Source organism: Athene cunicularia, assembly GCF_003259725.1.
Source record: "Athene cunicularia isolate RWA chromosome 13 unlocalized genomic scaffold, athCun1 chr13_part1, whole genome shotgun sequence".
Lineage (NCBI taxonomy): Eukaryota > Metazoa > Chordata > Aves > Strigiformes > Strigidae > Athene > Athene cunicularia.
In genome coordinates this window covers 16956965-16966405 of record NW_020799117.1, presented here as the reverse complement: position 1 = coordinate 16966405, position 9441 = coordinate 16956965, and the positions used below count along the sequence as shown (strand labels likewise).

Here is a 9441-nt window from a genome sequence, read left to right as displayed (position 1 = left end):
GAGTTGGACTGTCCTAATAAATAGGAATCAAATAACAGAAGGAATAGAACAAATGTGTATGTATTGTTAAAAACAGAAAACCTGCTAATCTCTATTAGAACTGTTAAGACCATCAAAAGCTATTTGAGATGACACAGTAAGGTGTCATGACAATTTCCATTACAGTTTCTTCAGATGCCATAAGCAGCATAAAAGCAGACAGTATTTAAACATGTAGGAATGTGTTTGTTTCAGTGTTGAAACTTCCATCCATAAAGCCAGCTGCTAAGTACTCAAGGTAAAGTTCCCTTTTGTGGATGTAAAAAACCTTAAAGTGCTCTGAACTCAAGTCTTGCAATGAGAATTAAGACCTCCACCAAATTTATAGCCATGAAACATTAGTTGGGTCTATTCACTTTTAATGAACTGTCTTAGTTGTCACTTGACAAAACAAACCAGGCTCTGGAAACTTAAAGATGCTGAAATCCAATACCAGAAGTATCCCATAGACTCTGAAATTAAGTGGTTTTCTTTTTTAGGGTAGTATCAGAATCTAGAATTCAGACTACAGCTGAACATTGAAGTGTGAGAACAGAGCCCTGGGATCCTGAACTCAGCCAGAACCAGTTCATGGTTGTGCATGCATAACACGTTTTGAAATCTCAGGGTTTGTAAACTTTACAGTTATGCATGTTCCAATATTTTATTGTTTTCATCTAGAATTATTTCCAAAGCAGATTAAAGTAGAAAGATCAGCAGAAAGGAGATGTTGTAGGCAAATTACTTGTTTTAATGGAATGGGACAGCCTCTTCATATCAGGAATAGCCATTGTATGATGTGTTGCTTGTTGTTAACACAGTATAAGTGTTTGTAGCACAAGTGAAATTTGTCAATAAAATTGGACTAGCAGGATTGCTTAATTTCTTGTATAGTGGAATATTTTGAAAAGTGATTGTGATGGATGGATGGTAACAGCAGGTAAGTACTTGTAGCATACAGTACCAGTTACGTGAGTAGTCTTAAAAAGGCACAATACTCGTTTCTAACAGAATTGTGAAATAGTTGAGGTTGGAAGGCACTGCTGGATGTTGTCTTACCCAACCAACTCCCTGCGCAAGCAGGGTCAGCTCAAGCAGGCTGGTGCTGATGTCCTAATGCCTTTCAAATATAAGAATAGTGGTTCCCCAGCCTCCCTGCACAACCTGCACCACTCTCGGTCACCTTCATGGGAAAAAAGTTCTTTTTTTATGTTCAGGCAGAAACAGGAATATGTTTTGTTGCATACATGTACAATATGTCATGCCAAAAAACTTGTATAGTTAAGCAAACTGAATTTTAGGCAGAGAAAAACATTTTCCAGTAAATATATCATGAGCAAAGCTGAGATGCTGTTGCTTGATTTCTTTAGCGTGAGATCATGCAGCTTCAGTCACAAAAACATAAGATTTTTATATTAAGTCTTATAGTTTCCTATTGATGTATGTATCTCTTAATTGTAAATTAATGTTTCCCAGGGTAACGTTAGTGGCAGTCACGGAGAGTCACTGACTGTTAGTAATTATGTTTTGCTTTTTAAAGTGCTACTCAGACATTAATTAGGTAGTACTTCACTGAAACAAATTGGAAAGGGAAACATATCACTTCACTGTTCAAAGAGAGTAAGAAAGAATGAAATGGTGAAAAGGTGCTATGTAGCTAACTTCTAAAATGATGCAGGGAGTCTTGTGCTTAACCCTCTACATCACGCTGTTCCTTCAGGTTTTCTCAGGAATTGTCTGGCATCTGCCTTCATATAGAACTGCTGCTTTGGGAAGGATGAAGGAGAATAGTATGTGGAATTCGGTTAACATGCATTGATCCACTGTCATTTGTTATTAAATTTAAATTGTCTTTTATCAGTTTTACTTTTAAAATGTTTTCTTCCTGAAATAAGAAAAACATGTACCTTCTATTTTGTTTATAATTTATTTAAAACACTGATATGGATCTCATCTGCTTTTTATAACCACAGCTATGCATTGTATTAGATCATCTTAAGTTTTCTAGTTTAGTATGCAATAAATGCATGTTAGTGGCTAATAAGTTATGTATATCACTGTAAAACAGTCAAATATAAGTATGATACTTGTAGGAGCACCAGTAAAAATTGAGTATTTGTTTGACCTTCATTGTTAATTTTTAAAGGTGTAGATTAGAAGCAAGAAAGCGCACACATGCAAACACAAACAAACCACACCAAATGTTTCTGAAGACTTTTCAGGCAAAGTTTTATAATTTTTGGTGGCTTTAATACCTCAATTCCTCAATTTTTCTTCTCAAGCTAGGTGTTAAAACTGCATTAAAACTGCCTGGAAATAATGGTTTATGGTGTAATTGGTATGCTGTGAAGGTGCTGCTAAGTGTGTATTATTGTGTCAACGTGCATACTTAAAAAACAATTTTAACAATAGATTTATTAGGCGCTAAAAATCTATAAAGTCTGTTTAATTGTTTGTAATATCTGCTTTTAGTTTTATCCTTACACATGACTATTTGCCATCCCTTTTCTTGATTTGTCTGCTTCCTTCTGATGTTAGAGTTTGTGCAGTGTGTATGTTTGATTTTGTGCAAGTAGTTTGATTAGATAATTCCTAGTAAGAGTAGCTGAAACTGCCTGGTTACTGTTTCACTTACGAAGCTGACCCTTGGTAAACTTAAATATAAAGATGTACGTAACTTCGAGATTCACTGTGCAATATTATGTCACTCCCTTGCACACAGTGCCTGCAGTCAGAAGTTGGCCCGGGTAAGTCAGTGTCTCCTGGTCTGAATTTGTCAAGTGTAGTGTGTATTCGATTTTACCAACGTCTGCTTTCCTTTGAGTGCATTTATGGCAAAGATGTTTATTGTATCTAGGAGGTTATTTCACATGTGTATGATTTGCCACGAATTTGCTGCTGAAAGCCTTACTAGAACTGTCACTTGTAAACCCTCCTTTCCAGCCTAGTCCTCAGCAAGCTCCAAGTATCAAATCATGACTCTTGATCAAATTCAGAGTCTTTTATCTCATGGATGTCATCAGAGGCTGCGTTTGGAAAAGCAACCAGTCCATAAATTTTCTTAGTGTCCCCTTTATTTGTCTGTTTGTTCTCTTTCTAGAAAGACAGATTGCTGGTGTGGAGCTCTGTTATTTCGCATTAAAGCAGGATCCTGACAATTCAATTGTTACATGAGTTTGACTTAATGGTGTTGCCATGACAAAACAGCACAGGCTTGTAACAGTGTGTTTTTGTGGTTTTATCCACATCCAATAATTGTAGTTTTACTGTGTATAGATCACAGCAGGTCTTTTTAGAAGACAGTAAATAATTACAGTAAGTGTTTGCTGGTCTCTAGGGTGCTTTTCTGGCTTGAGAAAGATGTGCATTAGGTCAGAGGCTTGTGCTGCAGATAGCTGGATGACATTTACACCATTTATCAAGCTGAAGTCACTTTATATCTTCTTTTTGGCTCCGGTTGTAAATAATGTATGTAGCATTTTTTAAAAATACAAATTCACAAGTTTTATTTGGAGAGTCTTAAGGATTTTTTTGCTGTCTAAATTAGTGCAGAAGATTAATTTAAAAAATATGAATAAAACATTTTTTTATTGTTGTGAGAGTAGAAAACAAATGAAGACATGTCAAAAAGACAGAAGGGTCCCTCCTCAATGCTACTTTTTCCCCTGTGTGAAGTTGGTTATTTAAAATTACACTGTGCAGCTGTCTTGTTTCCCCTCTTAGGGGAAGCAGGCATGATTGGAGAAGAAAGGGCACTCTTTGTGAAAATTATTTCTGGGTTTTAGTGGCGTCTTTCTTTTAAGAAGACATCTATTGCCAACTTCTGTGCTCAGGTCATCTTATTACTAAGCTATTTTAGTTAGCTTGTGGCAAAGGATTATATATTTCCAGAAGAAACACCACACATGCAGATTAAGTGTAAGTCTGCTTTGGAAGTAAGTTGTTTTACTCTGTTAGCTGAGTAACTACTGCCTTCAATTTTCACTATATTTTTCCTGTCCTAATACAAAGGTGATGTGGTCTTTCGGTTTGTGTTCAGCTCTGGAAGTCGGGAAGCTCCCAATTTGTGAGATTAATTTGCCACTAAGTTATTTGGTAGCCTTAACCATGTTGCTGGGTGTCAGTTTCCTAAATGTAGGGTTTTTTAAAAGCACTTTCAAACATCTTCTAGTCTGAAATCACGTGTCTTGGAGATAACATATTAGAAGTTATTATTATGCTGTTATAGCCTGCTCAACACAATCCTGAACTGGAAAATGTTTAGTTTATTTTATTAACACCGATAGCAACCATGTAAACTTACTAAGTCCAGCCCAGGACTTTACATCGACAGGACTGTTGTACATAGTTTCTGATGGTTCTTCTTATTCTTAGTATCAAAAAAAGAATATTGATAAAATTCAGTATGTAGTAACTTCATCCATTTAGACATTAATTCTCATCAGAGGTCATTCTTTTCTCCACAACCCAGGATATTTAAGAACATCCTGGAGATATTTAGCAAAATCAGGCTTTTCTGAACTGCCAGACTGTTTTGCTGCTTTCAGTGAGCTACAGCAAAGACACTTTGATCAGGACTCCATGGTTAGTCATCACCTAGATAGTTGGAGACATGGTTTCTGAGGGTGGTCATGTATGTTCTGCCAGTTCTGAATTGCATCCTTTTTCAGGCTTCACCTTTTTTGTTTAGAGTGACAAGTTAAAACTGGGGGGAAAAACAGTGACTCAACTACTTGTTATGATGGCTTTCACATGACTAAGAGCTATTACCGAGTTCTCAAATTACAGTAATTGTGGGTGGGCATTATTGGCTTGCCGTTTTCCTACATTAGTCTCCAGCACGTTGGTCATTTCCTTCTGTTAGCACCAGTCCATGATGTTGTAGCTCCCTACAGTGTTGTATTCTGGTTCTTTTGGCTGGATTTGTGGTGGTGGTGAGGCTGGGGAGGATTGTTACTGGTAGCCTATGTGGATATGTCTGTTGAAGTCGTGGCTGCTTTTGAACTCTGAAGATTGTGTGGCTGTGTAGACTGCAGTCAGAGAATAGCTAGCTTGTATCTGCAAGTATATTATAGGTATGCTGACCTGATGGTTTATAGGTAGTTTCTTTTCTGGAAACTGAATAACCCTGTTAATCTGACCGTGTGCTCTGAGTTTCTCAGTCAGATTTACTGCATCTGCTTTGTTAACGTGGCTTTTTGGCCTCGCTGCTAGATCTGCTCTGCAAATGTCAGCACATCGTGGTGTACTTGCACATAATTTACTACTAAATCCATGTTGCTTTTCTTGTTGAAAAACTTCCTTTTAATTGGTTAATAAATATGTGAATCTTTTTTGCCCTTTCCCTATTGGCTGTGTGTTGAAAGGAGCTAAAAAGTGTTTTGCTGAATGCTCAGTTTAGTAAATGGTCCAGAGCTGCTAGAGTGCTGTTAGAAAAAGCAGTGGCAAATTCACTTATAAATTTGCATTACTGCAACAAGGAGACAAATCAGAATAAGTATAACTTTTTGGGAGGGGGCGGGGGTGAAAAGGAGATTAGAGTAGGAATGTTTAGCATTATTTTCACATTTGAGGTTGTTTCTGTGAATGTAGGAACAGATTGAACTGGTGACCTGAAGCACAGACATCTTATCTTGGCAACAGGAAAATTAAAATAATGATAATGTAAGTATTTCCATTGCTTTCCATAATAGGCTGTCATCTGGAGATTAATGATTAGTTTACATTTGTTGTTTTGTTAAAGTCCTTTCAAATACTTTGGAAATAAGTTGCAAATAATGGTGTGTGAGTGGCTAATAGAAGTAAGGGATATGATCATTGTTCTAGAGTTCTGTTTCATAGCAGCAGAACTCAGCTTTACCTGCAGAGATTTATTGTGTATTCAGAGTGCCCCCTGAATTAAGGCTTTTGTGGGTAAAACGATGCAAGACCAAATTGTTTTAATTCTCATTTGGTTTTCTTCTTGAGGCCTGCAATGTGTACAATGGGAAGTTTAAGTTAGGCTTTCTGGAACTTTTCAATGTGTTTCACAGGGGTAATAGGGCATGCCTGTTTGAAGTTTTTCAGACACTTAAAGGTCACCAAAATGAATACAGCTATTACTTCTAAATGTACTACGTTTGCTTTTGAAATACAGTCATAAATGATCCAGAGTTTCATTATGATTCAAATCTCCTTTGGTTGAGAGAAGCCATGGGATTGTAGCCTGAGGCGTACGTGTGCCTATCAAAAGGGTCGATGTGGAGCTGAACCAGGAGGTAGTTGATGCACAATCTGAGGCAGTTACATGCAGTCTTGTAGAACTTGAGAGTAGAAACTATTTATGAAACAACATAACTTGTGCAAGTCATTAAATGCTATGGCGCTACAAGAATAAATTGGCAAGGGTGGTTTATTATCTTACTTCTCTAAGACAAGGATGTCTAAGACAAGGTATGCCTTTGAGCTGCTCTTATTTCTTAACTCACTGTAACATACTGAAAGCAAAGGCTTATAGCACCTTGTGTTATAAAAAGCCTGTGAGCTGTTTTTTAATGTTTCTATTACATAATATTTGGAGCTCAGTAAGATTATTCAAATCTACAGTGATCACTACTGTTGAAGTTTGAGAATTTCTAAATGAAAATGCAAATACTATTGAGAAAATTGAATAAAGCGTATTTGGAATTAAGTACTTCTGCTTTGCTCTGTTAAACTCCCTGATGGGTTGTTACTAGAGATATGTCTAGGAAAGATTTTCTTCAGGAAACAGCTGATATAAATTTACTTCATTCCTATTGATATATGAAGGAATTTTTAGTTTAATGTTTTGAGTAGTTTATGTGCAGTACAATGTCAATGTTTAGTGAACTGGAAAAATGTTGAAAAATAAGGCATTCAATATGAAAGCAAATATTATGTTTATGATGTTAGTTTCTTTTGTTGAGAGAATAATCTTGAATCCTACCACACAATAATGTGAATAGAGCTTTCTATTGCATTAGTTCTGATAATCATCACTGGGTCAGTCCTGCCTCAACATCTTTTTCTGTACCTCTGGAAGTGAAGAAGGTTGAGTGCACTAGGATGTTACCAATCTCTGAGCCCTAAGCTGTTTTTTTTTTTTTTTACCAATAGTGTATGCATATAGTAACTGTATCTTTGAAACTATTAGAATGGCATTTTTGCCTTTTTTCTTCAGTCACTTGTACTCATACCATCCTATTCCACTTTTTCCCAATAATTGTTTGATTAACCCCATGCCTTACATTCCCTTATCGAGAGCAGAGCTGATGGGATATTGTGCTAAGTTTTTGTTAGCACTTGAGCTTTTCCTCTAGAAGTGTCAGCTGTTCCAATGTCTGTTCTTGGTTTTATTTGATCTGGGTACTTGTTGGTCAGTAGGAGGTACTTAACTTAAACAACTTCCCTTCCTTTACTCTAGAGGCCTCATATTTCTACTTATGTGTCTGCCAATGACTACACTTGAATACCAATCCCAGGATTTTGCCTTGCACTAAGACTGGCTACAACGTAAATCTAGCAATGACATTTTACTGGGTTTATTGAGAGGACATAGTGTCACATCTGTGCCTGAGCAAGAGTGTTGTCCCAGAAGGCAATACTCACCTAAAGGAATTATCTAGTGAAGCTCCATCATTCTTTTTTTGGTATTTGCTATGTGACTAGTAAATGCGTGTGTGTGGTACAGCATTTCCATTTCTACTAGTCCTTCGTATAATGAGAACACAATTAGACTAACACTGCTCAGATAGACTGTTTAGTTTTGACTTTCAAGGCAACAGTTGTCAAGTATTTTGATAAGGTGTAATTTATATGCATCGGTAATTACAGGCTCCAGAGGGACCATAGCAATAATGGTATTTTTTTTCCTGACATGACAGGAAACAAATTTCCCATAGGCCTGGGGAATGCAGCATGTCACTTGCCCCAGTTGGTGGTGAACTTCAAAGGAAAACAGAGTTTCTTTTTACTGGCCTCGGGTTTTTCAGTATTTTATCTTCAAAACTGGTATTTCACTTGCTTGAAGGGAATGATTTTTCTTCATTGCTTGTTACTCTTTTTCCCAAATGGCATAGCTAGTTTTTAAAAATGAGGACCACCTCACTCTTGCAGCTGCAGCTTAGTCCAGCTCCTATTTAATAAGGTAAACCAATTTCATTGTGTTTAAATAAGTGCATGAACAAAGAACCAATCACTAGATTGTCTGGCCTGTGGGTACCAAGTGGTTTACAACAGGCCTTGTGTCTGATGTCAAACTTTGTGAAAATATGAGCTAGATTGTTTTAAACTTTGTAGTTTGTAAATTGTGTGTGTATGTAAATAAATAAAATTTATGGAAAGTGTAAATTATATGCCTTTAAAAGTTGAGACTTACTTGTTACCAGTCTGGTTTTTTATATCTCTTAATTAACTTTGTAGAGTCCTTCCATTCAAATTAATGACATGAAAAGGGGAAAAGGATTTCTCTCTTCCTGTAAGGCACACTGAGTGTACCAAGATGTATGGAAAAGGGAGGGCTTATGACTCTAGCATGAGTCTGTAGCCTTGTCCTTAAAATGAGAAAAGTTCAGTTAGTAGAGAATTTCTATAGTTTTATTTTTTTGTGTGTGTGTCAGGTTGGAAGGAAGAATGCCAAAGGTGTGCTTTAGGCTTTCAGCCTCGCGTCTCCCTTACATAAGGTAACCTGAAAGGATAACACAATTAGAAATTGTAGGGAAGCAATTTTTATCTGTGAAAGTTTCAGATGTACACAGTACAAGAAGCTCTTTCAGTTACCAGTGAGGATTCAAATGCTAGAAGAATGCTAAGGGTGCTAGAGGGATTGGTGACTACATTGAAAATTCCTGCTGAGTTAAATAGCTGGTGGCAATACTTATGTATAACTTTAAACTGTGCTTTTTGAATTATGCAATGGTTAGATACTCAACTGATTTTTTAAATTTTTTATCTTTTAAAACTTTTCATGGAAGACAGCTGACTTCATTTGTGCATGTTGTGGGGATTAGTTATGGAAACAGAGGTGGTGGCTTGTCTTGAATCAGCAGTCACTGTGTTGTTTAGGGTTTTTTCCTCACTAATGTGCCTTATTTTTAAGGATTTCATATTTAATGTTATGTTGGTAAGCTCATTTGTTTGTTTCTTCTGTAGAAAAGGATTTTTCTGGTTTTCTTGCTGTCACTTAAGAAAGAATGGAGCATATTAACCTCATGTAACTTTGAAGCTGGCTGTGCTTTGAGTGGGGAATTTGGACCATATGACCTCCAGAAGTCTCCTACAACCTGAAATATTCTGTGGTTAAATATATTATTTATAGTATTTAATGCTAGGGTTTGGAAGTTTTTAGCTGGTCTAAGGTTTGGCAGTTACTATGGATGGGATACTAGACTGTGTTTTTTTCTTTTTCTCCCCCCCCCCCCCCCC

General features: G+C 36.7%; 1 protein-coding gene across 3 annotated transcripts in view; it reads left to right on the top strand.

Annotated features, from left to right (window-relative positions):
* Nucleotides 1-9441, top strand: part of SLIT3 (slit guidance ligand 3) — a 525769-nt gene that overhangs the window by 60755 nt on the left and 455573 nt on the right. The window lies entirely within an intron of this gene.